This window comes from Cotesia typhae, unplaced genomic scaffold (assembly GCF_013202065.1).
Source record: "Cotesia typhae breed Kobodo isofemale line unplaced genomic scaffold, CoteBio_Ctyphae contig_44, whole genome shotgun sequence".
Lineage (NCBI taxonomy): Eukaryota > Metazoa > Arthropoda > Insecta > Hymenoptera > Braconidae > Cotesia > Cotesia typhae.
Window position 1 is genome coordinate 3609405 of NW_027423753.1, and position 16371 is coordinate 3625775.

The window sequence follows — 16371 nt, forward strand, 5'->3', positions numbered from 1 at the left end:
GGACACAGCATAGAGTGAATGTACGAGTTAGTATCCATCCCAATTCATCGGGTTGAATGATTTCTCCAGCTGTGCTGAATGCTCATGTCTGTATGGAGACTAACTCTCTGCTCATATTGATTGGGAAGTCAATTCGAGACTCAACGACCCGAATATTCTTGGTTGTTTTCGTCCTCTCATGTCTACGTTCCACCAATTTTATTTTATTCTTCAATACTTTTTACATTTTTTATTTCTTCTATCTTCCTTTTTTTTTATCTTTTACTTTACTCCAGCTCTCTTTGAGCTACATTTTTCACTAACAAATGTGCTCAGCATATTTTTAAATATATCCGGTGTCTAGCGGCTTTATAAGCTTCCTTTAATGCGGCTGCGACGAATTGGAAAAATTCGAGAGATGATTGAAAAGACTACTACTTGGTATAAAGGTGGGTGCTCTTACTCTGTAAGGACCGACTCAATGCTGCGAAAGAGTAATATAACTCATACACGAAAATATGTGTAAAGGTATTTTTTAAAAATTTTGGATTTATGTCTTTAATAGTGTACGTGTGCGGTATCTTACTGGCACTACGACGAAAGATGTAAAAAGCTTTTGGAAGTCATCTGTTCAGACGTAAAAACGCCTCGGAAGTTACTTCAGACCACGAAACAGGATGTAATGAAGACGACATAAATTCTATGAGATTAATATGGATATACTTACTAAAATTTTTGTCTATTCAAACAATTTGTTATTTTTTTCATAACATAGCTATTTGGAATTTACGATTAATTTCGATTTGTTTTAATATAAAAAAAATGACAAAAAAAAAATTTAATTCTATAATTCGAACTTTTTTGTTCCGAAGTCAATTAAAAATCCAATTTTCAAAATTTTTTTTTTGATAGTACTCTACTTTTCGTATTTAAGTATACAGAATAAATTCCCGCCGGGTTTTTTTGTTTCAGATTAGCCAATCAACTGATATCATGGAGAAAGTTAGCGTTAATTTTTTTTTTTGAGGCGGGTGTCTTTAGACCACTATAACTTTAATTCTACTAAATGTTTTTAGCTAAAAATTTAACTGTATTTTCTTGAAATATGTATAAATAAATGGTAGAAAGTTCAAAGTTCTATCTCTTGATTAGTATCTACAAAAAAATGATCAAAAGTCAGGGCGTTAGACCAGAGGACCCGCTTAAAGTAATTAAATTTTTTTTTTTTTTTTTTTTTTTTTTTTTTTCAATTTACAGAAATATTTACACTTTAAAAAAAAAAATTTTTTTTTGATCAGAAAAAATGAATTATGGAGCAGAATAAAAATTTTCTTGATACTACTAGGTCGATCGTGACTCGTGACCTTGGCTTAATACAATACTACCGTTCCTTAAAAGATAAGAAACAAATAATTTATAATTGTGAATAAAAATGTAAATAAGAATGAAGATAAATGATATAGAATGATGATGATAATAAACATAGCCAAAGCAAATTGTGGTGATTACTGACCTGCGCTGATTTCGACGAAATAAAATTGATAAAAATTATAAACGCCGTAGTATTTAATATTTAGCTTTGTTCAGTGATTGAAGAAATTCTGTTTTTTTTTTTTTAATTAATTCTTTGACAATAACCAAAATTTAAAGATAATGAGTAGGTAAAAATTTGTGCTTTGTTACAAAATTATTGTATTTTTAGATTTTCTGATGAGTAAAGAAACATAATGAATAATTAAAAAAATAACAGAATTAATTAAATAATTAATGTAAAGCAAAATGTACTATTTAAGCAAATTTTTTGTCTTTATAAATATATAGATATGTAATATAAAATAAATTAAAATTTTGTCAGAAAGATGACTTCATATATGTGAAATTTTCATTATTTTTCAAGTTATGTTTAAATTCGTTTAATTTTTATGATTATTGTTACAATTTCTACTTTTTTTATATTATGCTGCACAAAAACATTAAAATTACTTATTAAAAAATAAATCTATTAAAAAAAAATTTTGAAATAAAAACTAAAAATGAATTAAAATATTGAAAAATTCAAGAATTATTGAATGATTGCTGTTAAATTAAGATATTTTGTACAAAGTGCTGATGTCTCGTGCCCTCGTGTCTCGTCTTTCTCTACTTCAGCTCCATTGAACTCTAATTTTACCCATTTATATTAATAGCCACTCTCACATCAACACCCTAGAGGGGAGAATGCTCGATACATATAAAATATACAATATACAAAACAAGTAAAAGTACGCCCGCTACTATACCCTAAAATCCGTCTATTTGTATTCGTACTTTATACAGAGAAAAAGGACTCGTAAATAGTAATACAAAAAAAAAAAAAAAAAAAAAAAAAATTTTAGAGACTAAACAAAATATTATTTTATTTCATCTATTTTTAGGAGATCGATGTATCGATAGTGACACACGCGAAGGGTTGTTCTATTTTACATTGTGTAAAAATCCAGCATTCCGACATCCAACATGTGGATGTATAAAATACATATCGTGAACGGAATCTCGCCTTTAAACTTCACCCTTTTTTTGTTTATTTTTGTATTCTGCTGCTTAGTGAGTATAACAGTAGGCATTTTTTTTTATCACCGTTAAGATTTCCGGGATTTTTGTACTAGCGTTTCCTGTTTAATTCACATTTGATAGACGAAAAGCGTAATATAAAGTAATGGTAGCCATTGTTGTGACGAGAAATAAGAAATATGAAATAATAAACCGTCATATGAAATAATATGGTATCCGAGTGTCTATGTGGTGGTAGATGAGGGGCAGGTGACTCATTGTTCGGAATGCGATAACTGAGACGAAGCACAGACATGTTTAACGCACGTGTAAACTAAGAGGGGACGTGAGTTCGAGCCCAAGTCCGATTAAAACTGAGTGAAATAATAATTTTGTTGATTATATCGTGTATTATTTCTAGACCTCCGTGCACGGCCCAATATAAATAAGAATGAATTTCATACCCCATTGTATTGTTATTGCGATTATCATCTCTTGTGTTTTGTATTACGCTCACATCGCCCATCACCGCGTACCAGAATATTTCATTTAATTTGAATGAAATTAATTTAAATATTCAAATCTACTTCAATCAAAGGTTTTATTTTTTTAGGTCGGGGCTTAATGGCCGTAGAAAAAAAAAAGTAATTATTAAATTGGGAAGAGAGCAGATAAATTAAAAGAAAAAAATTTTAGAGGTTTTAAAAAAAATATGAAGTTGTCCAATAAATTATTTTTATTGTATTAATAATTTATTGGCCGTTCAAAATTTAATAATTGTAGGAAAGTGACGTCGAGTATCATAAAAAATGTTTATGGGCTAAAATTCAGCTACGAATTTTTTTAGTTTATTGAGAAACTGGGGAGGCGAGGAGAATCGTATTAAAATTATGTAATTGCTATAAAATTGTGGTGTAATATGTTTTACATTAAAATGTATTCATTTTAACAAATTTTTCAGCCAAGAAATTCTTGTCTGAACAAAATTTTTTTTCTCTGAAAAAATTTGACTATGTTCAAAAAATTTTGACTTCATTAAAGAAATGAATTTTTATTTGCTAAAGAGAGGGTTTAATACGTATTACTTTGAAACCTATTTAACGACTCGGTTCTCTACCAAAAAAAGGCAAAATAGTATATTACACCCCTTGGGAAGGAAAATAAGAAAAGCCTCAGATCACATGTAATTGTTGGCCGAGGCGAAGCCGAGGTCGACAAACATGTGATCTGAGGTTTTCTTTTTTACTTTCCAAGGGCTGTATACTATTTTTTTGTCCGACGAAGGCGGAAAGCGGCAACTTTGTTTAGCGTAGCGGGACGAAAGTTGCCACTTTCCGCCCGGAGGGCTAAAAAAAAATTTTTAGTTCCTAAAAATGAAATATTATTGTGACAGAAAAGAATAATAATGCTTTATCTAAAAAAATGTCCACAAAACAGAATTATATTTTAAAAAATGTGAAAAAAAAATTTTATATAACATAAGTGTATTATTGTTAGTTAAATAATTGATTAAATAAATAAAGGAAGAAATCAAATAAATTTCAAGGATAAACACTGACAGCGACATTAAATTTCCGAGCTCGTTTGATAACTGCTAAGAGTGAAGAGAAATTCTGTTAGATGTCGCCAAGCTGCAGTCAATCGCACGAAACGGAAAATCTACTGCGTTGAGTTTCCCAAGTCTATGAACATTGGAATAAAAAAAAAAAAAAAAAAAAATGAAGAGAAATATTATGCGATTAAAAATTCTCGAGTAACAAAAAATCCTGTAAATACTTTTTACAGATAAAATGATTATTTGACATAAAAACAAAAAATAATAATTGAATTTTCTGGCATATTTGTGCGTAAATTAACGAGGGTTGATATCCCATTTGGTCGGCGAGTTGAAAACAAACTTGCGGCGGGTAAAGCAGGCGCATAACAGAGAAAGAGAAAGAGAATGACGGGATTTATAATTCACGTACTTAGGGCCATGGGGGCTGGCACAGTAAGCTGACGGGATTCCTAATGAAAGATAAACATAATCAATCCTCAACGCGATAGTTGAAAGAGAGAATATTATATAGCTAGCAAACTTGCGTAATTTAGGCGAGGTTATATGTACTTTACCCTACAATTTTGCACACCCTCGAACTCTCTGGTATGCTAGTAGAGCTCTTTACCTTTTTTTTTATTCTTCTTTTCTTCTCCTGGACCGACTAACCCCCTCGGGCAACATCTCGCCCTGTTTTCGTTTCATTATCCCCGCGTTGCAATGAGGCACATCACTCCTCTAATTATCACAGGTTGAGACAAATTCATCCTGATTTACAATTCAAAAGATCAAAAATTTTTATTTTTTTAATCATTTTACTAGAAGTTTTATTATTGATTTATATATTAACTTCTTATTATAACAGCTCTCAATTCATTTAGTTTATTCATTCATACTTAATTAAATAATATAGTAAGTACTCAGATGAATAATCAAAGATGATTAATGACTACAAAAATCTATACTTTGGAATCGATTAATTGAGATGTTTTGATAATTTTTTACGTTAATTATTTTAACAGGTTATGGGCCTGATAACGTAATAGGCCTGAATAAATATAATAACTAGACTCGATTTGTTTTCTAATACTTTGACATGGTTTTTAGTAGATTTAATAGAAATCTAATTGCATTTGTCCTCACAGAAAAATTTTGCAATTTTCGGATTCAGTTCGTCGAGCTGATAGCACGATAGCGTCTCTAATTCATAATAGATCTTTTCTAAATTCAACATACTTAATTTCTAAACGAATACCAAGCTCAAGTTGAAAGATGAGGTCAATTGGTCAAGTAGTTCAGAAATTACAAGGTTTCAAAATTTTCAAAATCGTAAAAATTCATATTGTGACAGTTTCTTTCGCGAATAACTTTTTAATTAAATAACTTATCAAATTTTTCTAAGTTGCATTTTTAAGCCCATTAATATAAACAAGCTTTAATTTTCATGTTATTTTATATTCGTTTCCATAATTTATAATTGACCTGTTGCAACGCAGGAGGGCGTTCAATTCGTAAGATAATTTTTATTTGCGGGAAAATTTAAACAAACATCAAAAGTGAACTGTAGAGAAAGTTAGAATTTACTCATCAACATAAATACCTATTATTATTATTATTATTATTATTATTTGTTATTAATTGCTCAGGGGGGTTTTCCCCGGAGTCCGACGCTCCGAGGGCCCAGCCTGAGCGCCATCCATTACTGCTGCACCACTCCACACAACAAGGCGGTTAGTGAGTGCAGCAGGCCAAATTCATTTGCCTAAGTAGACGCAGGGATCCCAAAATGACAGCCTTTTGCATCCGCACTGCTAGAGACACGGCTGCTGAACTGCAAGCCGGTATCTTCGCAAGTGAAGACACAAAAGACTGTTTCATCCCTCCAAGGACGCCGACAACCAAAACGACGAGCTTGACACGGTAACCTGGGTACAGTTTGCCAATTTCAAACAGGAGATCCTGATATATCTGGTGTTTGTGCTCTTCTTTGGCCGAGATATTGTATTCGGCTGGGGCCGAAAACTCAATGACATAAATGTCACGAGTAGCCTTGTCAAAGAGCACAATATCAGGTTTGTTGTGGTCAATCCGCCGGGTTGTTGCGAATGGTATGTTCCAATAAATTTTGGAACTGTCATTCTCAACAACCTGCGGAATATTTCCTGGCAGATAAGGCAGCACTGGTGTCTCATCGATACCGCAGCTATATCTGAGATGATAATAGAGTACTCGCAGGGCAGCATTGTGACGCTGTATGTAGGCACCTCTTGCCAGCACAGGACATGCCGACAAAAGGTGCATCAGCGTCTCCGGATGTTGTTTACACGTCCGACAGGACGTGTCCGGAAGCTGCGCCTGGAGCACCTTGCTACGGTATTCGAGAGTGTTGATAACACCATCTTGGCAGGCAAATATAAACCCTTCGGTCTCGGACATCAGGCCAGCTGACTTCAAGAAGGAGAATGTCAGCTGGGTGGACAAGCCATGGTCACGGACGTATTTGAAATACACGCTGTGCATGGACTTGTCCATGTGTTCACCGAGGAGTTTTTTTCCTCGGCTATCCTGACGACGCTCTTGAACTCCTTTTTCGGGAGTTCAATGAGAGCGTTTATTTCTCCGAGACCTAAGGTATTTGCCGCGTAGATTGCTGCCTTATACAAGAACGACCCCTTCCGCGCATTTTCATGACTATGAACAAATTGCATCAGGAAGTCGTCCTCGTCTGCTGTGAAATTGGCAACCTCGTATGTTAAACCCAGAACCAAACGATCGTGAAGCCGCTCCAAGCTCTGCAATCCTCTCCCTCAGATGTTCCGGGAGAGGTACATCCTGGCGACTGATGAGTTAGGGTGCATGCTCTGATTCATATTGATGACTTTACGGGTTTTGATGTCGAGATCTTTCAACTCATTTCGAGGCCATTTCAGGATTCCAAAAGAGTAAAGTAGGACCGGGACAGCGAGCATGTTAGTAGCTGAGACTTTGTTCTTGCCGGAAAGTTCTGATGACCAGATCTTCCGGAGTCTCCTAACATACTCACTGCGAAGAGTTGTTCGGACTTCAGAGACGGCATGCATTTGCCGCTCTTCAATCCCTAGATATCTGTACAACTCTCCGGCGTCTAATTCTCTTAAGACGCTCCCATCCACTAATTCGACATCTCCACCCGTATCAGAGCACTTACCCTTCGCCAGGTGTACGACCGCACACTTGTCCAACCCAAAAGACATTCCGACATCTCGTGTGTACTCTGCTACGATGTTGATGGCCGTTTGTAGATGATCTTTGTTGGCACTGTATATCTTTAGATCATCCATAAACAGTTGGTGAGTGATCGAGTATACTCGATCACTCGGTAGCCCCGCAGAGTACCCACGAGTTTGTCGGAGGGCAACAGATATTGGCAGCAGTGAGATGCAAAACAACAGAGGGCTCAGAGAATCTCCCTGAAAGACGCCTCTCTTGTACTGAACAGTTCCGGTTACGTGCAATGCATTTCCACTTCCTATGTGAAAACGCGTTCGCCAGAGCTGCATCGTACGTTGTATGCATCCCACTGTTTGGCGATTGATTCCGAGGCATTTGAGCAGATAGAGAATCAACTCATGTGAAGTTGAGTCAAATGCCTTACGGTAGTCAATCCAGGCCATAGACAGGTTGCGTTGGTAGTAGATTGCGTCTTGAATGACGCATCTATCTACCAACAAGTTGATCTTGCAACCTGACACGCCCTGTTTACTGCCACGTTGTTCGTATATCTGTTGCCACACAGGCTCTATCTCCTGCAAGATACGGTTATTTAAGATTTTTGTAAAAATCTTGTAAACCGCATTCAAGCAAGTGATAGGCCTGTAGTTCTTTGGGTCGGACAAGTCACCCTTTTTAGGGATGAGTACGGTTCGCCCTTCTACCAGCCAGTCTGGAATTGGTTCGTCGCCCTGAATGTATGATGTAAAAATCCGGGCCAGATGAGCATGTGTAGAAGAAAATTTCTTCCACCAGAAGATGTTTATGCCATCTGGACCCGGGGCAGCCCAGTTCTTGCTGCCATTCAGGGCTTTACGAACCTCTTGCACACTGACTGCAGGGCTCTCTTCGGCGATATCCTGCCGTCGGTGTTCTCGACAGAATGCCTCGAAGTCGTGCAGAGCTGGAGTATCCGGGTTGACGTTTGGTTGATCTCCGTACAATTCACTCCAAAAGGCTTCCACTCGCTCAGATGATGGATAATTCTCGGGAACAGCGGTCTTAGGTGACAGAAAGCGTGAAGGGTTGGATCGAAACAAAGAGTTGTCGATCAACCGCTTCAGCCTTTTCTCTAGTGACTTTTGGAAGCCACCAGAGCCCGCAACCTGTTAAGAGACTCTTCTTTGATGACAAGAAGAGTACTCTTGTTCAGTGTGTGATGTCGCCTTCGAAGTTCTGCCGCCAGGCGACGAACTTTTGGCGTGTACGGTCTTTGAGTACTAACATACTCTATCACACACTGAATGCGGGAGACTTGTTTCCGAGAAATGTCAATTTTGTGTCCAAGTTGAGCGATGCGCAGCTTCAACTTCGCCTCGAAGGAGAGAGAATGTCTTCTCTCTATCGGCAGAAGCGAAGCCGCGGCACCGTAGACAACTTGGTTGACAGTGAGCAGAGTGGAGTCCTCTTGAAGCTGTGTGGGGAGATCTTCGTTCACCGTGTCGAGCTGTTGTTTTGAGTGAGTCATCTTTTTGGAGATGCTCACTTGTCGACCTGTAAAGAGGTTGTCGTTGTCCTCGGAGAAACGGTGCCGTTCTTGATGTAGCGGTGCTGGAAATGAAGGCCGATTAGACTGCCTTCTATTTGGCAGCAGCGATCGTCGATTATGCCGAAGGTATGAGGCAATAATAATGGTATGAGGTAATAATAATAATAATAATAATAATAATAATAATTATTATTATTATTATTATTATTATTTCTAGTTTTTTTTTAATACATAGTAATTAATTTCTACTCCAATTGATGTTTAATTTCACATGATTAAAAGTCAAAAATAAAAGTGTTAATTTTAATAATTAGGACATGGCATGAGAGCTAAAGGCATCCACATTTGAATTTACCAAACTTTTTATTTAATTTTTAAATTTTTTTACAGTGAATACTTCTAATTGATTGCAATCTCTTTTAATGATAATTAAAATTCTTTTAACTTGATTGACACGTCAGAATAAAAAATATAATTTATCTTGTCATGAAAAAAAAAAAATTGTAATTTATCTTTTGATAAATTAAGCTCACCCGGAAATCTTATAATTCAATTCATGAAATCTCTGTAATTTTTTTAATTAAAAAAGTAAAATAAAAAAAAAGGACAACTTGACAAATTGAAAGAGACAACTCATTAAATTACTTGCAAATAATATGACGTGATAAAGTTTGTTATTTTTGATAGATGAAAACGAGAGAAAAGCATCTCGATGTATGCAGCGGACGACTAGACGAGAGTAACTGAGTCGAGGAAAACTGAAAAGCAAAACGCGGTTGTTAAATCGCGCCAGCGGCAAATTCGGACAGGGTTGTGTGTGACGTTCCCATATTATATATACATATCATGAATGTACCTACTGTATATACGAGTGCACAAAGAGCGACAAAAAGAGACAGGTTAACGGATAATGCATGTACCAGTAGAAGAGAGAGTGCGTTAGTTTCAGGATTAAAAGCAAAAGCTCTGGATACATCCCTGTTATATGAGTATATATGAAAATATGCCGAAATATTTCTCTTGTCAGTTTTGGAGGATCCACCAACGCCACTTCTACCATTACTACTACTAATACTACTGTTACTACCACCCCCACCTGTTTTTCCATCATCACCGTGAGCACAACAGGGGAAATAATGTTGCAGTGAGAGCATTTTCGCGCATTAATTTGCGTATTTAATATCATACGTGAATTAAACAAGACCAGATAAATTAAAGCCACGTCATTGTGTAATGTTTCCAAATTCATTTCATACTTATGTTTTACTTTTTGAATGTTAATATTTAATATTCAAATTCCACTTATAATGTTGAGTGTTCATAAACCAGAAAAATAAAATCATGCATGGTCATACTTGAATTTTTGGTCATAGTAGAACATTTGTGATGAAACAGGATAAAGGTTTTTTGGCTTGACTAAATTTTATTTGATTTAAGAATTTTTCGTCTTAACTCGAGACAATGAAACTCGTCAAAATTATTGTCTTGGTTCAAGAATTTTTCTTTTAATTCAATTTAATTTTTTTCTTAATGTATGTTTAAAAATTTTTATTTTGACTTGTTATAATGTTCTTTTCTCAACCCCAGATTTGTCGATTATAATAATCATTTACTTTAGATATTTGTTATACTGTTGATAGGGTTTTAAAACTGGATATCGATGAATTTTCAAAATGTGATGAACATTCAATAAACTTACCAGTTATCAGCTATTACTCAACTCAAACGAAAGAAAATTTTTTTAGAACGAATACTGATTTGAAAATTGTCACTTACCTAAAACAGAAAAATAAGTAATCATTAATATTAAAATCTTGAGAACATTTAATGATTTTTATTTAATAATTTTTAATTGAGAATATCAAATAATATTTTTAATATGGTTCAAAAAAGTTGTTATTTTTCGTTCATAAAAATAACAAAAATTTGTCTTACAAACAATAGTTTGATTCGTAAAAATTCATCATAGTTTTGCGGTTTAACAAAAATTTGTCTCAGTTTTGACAAATTTTATTTATAAAAATTTTTGAAATGATTTTTACGAAAAATTTTCATAAATTTAGAAAATGAATAAATTATTTTTATTTTTATTAGAATCAAACAAAATATCTAAAATGATTCATTTTTCAACTTATCGAAATTCTACTTTGAAAAATAATTTAATCGTCTACTCTCAATTGAATGCCGAGTTAAGTGGCCGTACAGTACTTAATACATTCTCAGAATTAATCATAAATAAATAAAGATGCACTTAAGTATCTCATGACTTCTCGACTTAAAACGATTTCGAAATCTTTCAAGAAATAAATGGACATAAAAATGCGGAGACCATTAGAGATAAAACTTGAAACAAATTGGTTGAAAATAAAATGATAATTTATCCATTAACTTTTTATAAAAAGAAAAAGTTCGACAAAATTAAAAAAAAAAAAAAATAAACAAAAAAAGTAGTGAATTATTAATGCGTGAAAAAAATCGAGATTAAACAGTTTAATGCTTTCAGCTTTTGATAAACATCTAACGGCAAAATCGGGATTAATTTTAGAGGAGATCTGCCTGCATTTAAACGGGAGCGAAACGGAGCTTCCATTAGGTTATCATCTGTCCTGTGTCAACTATCCGTGGGGGATACAGGATCCAGGAGAGAGAAAATAGAATCTGTTGGACGGTTTAAACCCGTCAGCTTTGGCTATTATGTCGCAATATGAAATATTGACTCTGTATTTTATCTGCATAAACATTTAATTTAATAATTTTGTCATTATTGAGTGATTATTTCAGCTACTATTTTTATTTCAATATCCAATAGACTTGCGAACAGATTTATCATTTGAAATTTACTTTTATGAGTTATTTTGTTCTACTAGGAGAAAATTTAATTTTGATAATATTATTATTGTGTTACATTAATAATTTATAGTGGATTATATTAATGATATTTATTTTTCATATAAATTCGTTTTATGTACTTTAAATAGAGTTTAATTAAATTTTATTTTAATAATCGAATATTTGAGATAAACTTTTTGAAATAACATCTACTAAATTATTATTAACTAACTGAGAAATTTTTAAAATTGAGTATTGATTTAAAATTTTTGGCTTAAAATTATTAAAATTATTTCTATTAAATTAAAAGTATCAACATTGATATTAATTTGGATTAATATAAATCTGTGTATGAATATGTACCATCAAGTATATTCAATGTGTTTATATATGTATATATATAAAAATTAAAAATATCCATCGTGTCATATTTCAAAAACTAAAACATTATTTTTATAAGCACATTAAGATATCCATTCAACTAATATATTTTTTATCAATTTATTACTACCTGAGAAACTTAACCAATCATTAGGTAATATGTCGAAATATTTAACAGCTGTATAACTCGAATTTTCATGAGATATAGCTTCATAAATTCTAGATAGAGTAATTGATCTGTTTATAGTGTTTACAGCAATTTTAAATTTCAAAGAAAAAAATTTTTTTCGACAAAGAACAATTTAAAAACTTGCTTTTCATTAAAATAAAATCCTGCAAATATTAATTCAATTATTTTTTCATTACAGAAAAATAATTTGACTCATTAGTATTTTATCGAAAACAATATTCACGTACTATGTAGTTAATTAATTATGATAATGATTTTCGATTACATGTGAAACCTTTCGTAGTCTGTTCTGTTGCCAAAACTTGACTTCGTCGTCTAGTTACTCGTTACCGCTATTACGACGAACAAATATTTAATATACAATAAGGCATTATATTTAAGACTTTTGTAAATTTGTGTAAAGTATCATCTGACAAAAGGAACGATTAAATAATTAATGAATAATGGAGTAATAAGAATCAACATTTAATTAACATCACAATAGAGTATCTACTCAAAGCTCAAGACCTTTGTTGCGACTACCTTAGAAGTGCTTTAATAATACACGGGTTACGTTTGTTAAAAATTCTGTGCTTAATAAATTTAGAATAAATATTAAATAAGGGTTAAAATGTTTTTGCAAATGACGCTCAATAAAAATCGAATTAATATTTAAAAACCTATTGAAGTCGAGTTTTTGCTCACGCGAAAAAATCGTATTGAAAATAACTCGACTCTAGGGTCCTCGAAACCTCACGTGGCTAATTATAGTTTGGCAAACCCAATAAATATTTAATTACTATTCATTTAAATGACCAGCACGTGCACATAAATAAACAACTTTGTCACAAGTCAGATATTTATAGACAATTTTAATGACTTGTGTTTGTATCTTCAAAAATTCGGTCATTTTTGTGAAGACAAATCTATTTTCTAACTTCCTTAATTATTTTTTTTTTCTGCTAAGAAATCATTATTAAAGCGAATTGTTAGCATTGAATTAAGTAAAAGTTTTAGGAGTTAGTTATCTGTATTAAAAATTAACAAATCGTAAATGTCAGACTGTCTAACTTTCCGCAATGACAGTTTCCGCTCAAGCCACGATATATTTAATGCTTAATTTAATTGTGAAAAACGACAGTTATTATGATTTAATGGACCTGATGAATTGTCGAGTTGAGTTTTATAACTTTTATCGATTAATTAAATATTTATAAATTCTCTCATATCTGGATTTGTACAGAAGAATTTTGATGAAATTTAAAATTTGTAATTCATAATTTATTCAAAGGGAAATTGTACAGTTCAATTAAAATTTTACCATACGCCTCTAGCGTAAACCCAAAACAAGAAAGAAGTACCTATACAATTGCAGATAATTAATTAACGATGAACAATCTGATCCATTTTCATCTATGACCGTACCATATTTTTAGAAATGTGTATGTAAATTAACATGTGTTAATAAAAATAAAAAAAATAGTTCTTTAAGCTCAAAAATAAGGTCAGATAATCTTAAGAAAATAAAAAAAAATTTTTTTTTATTTTATAACTTATCACCTCAAACTTAAATCTCTTGTAACGAGACAATTGAGCGATCATGCGCCACCTATCGAAGATTTTTAGTACTACTTTTGGTTGAAAAATTACACATAGGAAAATCAAGTTATGTTAAGATATATTAAGCTAGATTAGTATTGCTGAGGCCTAACATAAATAATTTTTTTATCAGGCCATTTTAAAAAATTATGAGCAAATCAAGACATTGCAAAAATGATATATCTGTTTTAAATAATCATAAATTTTTTTTTTTTACATATTTTCAATCTCTATCTAACCGAAAAAAATCGTAGGTGGAAAAATTACTGCAATTACATCTAGAGTCATGTATTCTTGTTTGCAAGCGTATTATCCTTTCTGGTGCTAGTGTCAAAGGCACCAAATTTAAATTTCTTTCTCACGCATTTTTTTTTATGAAATTCTTATAATGAAAGTAGTCTATTTGTGTGATTTAGGATCTTTTATTTTCATTATATACTGTTATAAGAGGCATAATTTAAAAAAAAAGTCGAAATTTATTCCAGCAAAGCGGATGTGAATACTACTAATATGTACACGTTTATTTTGTTTTACAAAGCTCCTCTAAAAACTCATATGTACAGGGTATTTTTCATCAACAATGTACAGTGTAAAGTTTAAAACCAAACGAATATCCCGAGAAATCTCATGTTATTTCACGGATGGGATTCCTTGTCAAGAATCTCACCGGGATGGAGGATTGTAAAATACATTAAGGTTTCTCTACAGTATTACAGTCTTTTTCATTCTCTTTATATGTATATATATATTAAGTTGGTACATCGGTCGACATAAGAAGGTGCGATAACGTAAGGAATATATCGTTCTTGCTCGTCTACAACGAATCGCGAAACCCATAATCGAGGAGAGAAATATTTCTCGTAGTCAGAGCGTACCGCCCTTGAGTAAAAAGGATCTATCCTGGTGCTTGCGCCCCTTCCGGCCTTACAGGGGTAGAACGAGGAGAAAAGGTACTCCTTTTCTGGATTGATCGCTTCGTCGATGCTTATATACGAATATTCTAGACAAGTCGAGATTTCAATTTCAAATGCTTGTTTGAGAGTTTAAATCCGATTCCATTTATTCAACTTATCTGCATTGTTTCATTTATTATTAATAGCTTAGTCATCTCTGAGTCTTATCTTACTCAAATACTAAATAAAATAACAACTACTTAATTGTTATTACCTTTGTGAATCAAACATAATACTGAAAGGTTTCGTCTTTTATTTTTTTTTTAACGGATTGAAAAATAATATATATAAGTATATTCTTTTTTATTTTGCTGGACAAATAATTGAATTGCGTTTTGAAGGACAGACTTGAAATTTGGGTAAATTATTTCTCACACAGTTCTGCAGTTTAACATTTGATTTTAATGAGAAAGGTCATGAGAATTTAACAAAAGTTTCTTCATCTTCAGATAAAAATATTAAAGAAGTTATGAAACTTGAACAATAAATTAATTATCTGCAGATGAAGATATTTAGATAAAAAATAATTTCATTAGTAAATGGCTATTTTAATTTAAGAAAAACAAACATGCCGCAACGACTAAAAATTACATTAAAATGTAATTATTTAAGTAAATATAAAAATCACACTACTTCGTTTTTGCTAATAAGAAAATATAATGAAAAAATTTCTCGAGCCTTTGAAAAAACTATTTAAACCTCAACGAGATTATAAACTCTATTATATCCTTGTAACTTCGAGTCTCTAGCTCTTCATATTCATAAAAACTAAAAAACCGAGATTTGGTGAGAAGATTAAACTTTAATTTTTTGTCGATAAAACAAAATTAAAAAATTGAAGATTGAAATAAAAAAATACCCGTTATGTATTATGTAATCCAAGTGTGTTAAAAATATTTTTTTTCGGATCATTGGACATAGAACGTAAAAAATTTTCTTTCGTTTTATTTTTATGGAAGTATACTGCTAAGAAATAAAAATAAACAGATGAAGAATTGGATTTTATTATCGAATGAAAGACTCCCTAGCGTCTTAGGAACGTCACGCGTATGGTGGCCGTTCTTTCCGCAAAATTGAGCGCTTGAAATTCGCGGCGCGCCTGAGATTCACAATGACGTCGTTGTGTAAGGATGAAGCTAAAAAATAAGAAGAGAAGCACAGAGTCTCTGACAAGGCAAGAGAACCTGGAATTTGAGAAGAATAATAACAATACTACAAAAAAAAAAAATAACGAGACTTTAGTAGAGATTGACGTAGATGAGGCTACAGTGCGAGTCTAGAATTTGAAACTACTAAACGTGTACAATAATATCGTGAGTTCTTTGAACTTATTATACGAAATCCTATCTTTAATCTGATATATCGCTTACTTTTATATTCTCAGGAAGGAGCTGCCTTTTTTATTTATTATAGTTATAGGTTTAACACCTTCTATCCTTTGATCTTCTGATATAAGAAACCCTGTTTTATAAATTAAATTAATATTTTTTTAATTGACATTTCAATCTGATAATTTACATAAAAGGAATTCGCTTATACAGCGCGCAGAAATTCCCACCATTGGTTTCAGAATTGGACAATAGATTTTTTTATTTTTCTAACTTTAAGTTACGATACAGATAAAATAAAAAACTAAAGTTGTTTTATAAGTTTAAAC

The 16371-nt window shown here is 32.4% G+C and overlaps 1 protein-coding gene across 3 annotated transcripts in view; it reads right to left on the reverse strand.

Annotated features, from left to right (window-relative positions):
* The window catches only part of Hiw (MYC binding protein highwire), a 200912-nt gene that overhangs the window by 42972 nt on the left and 141569 nt on the right, over positions 1 to 16371 (reverse strand). The window lies entirely within an intron of this gene.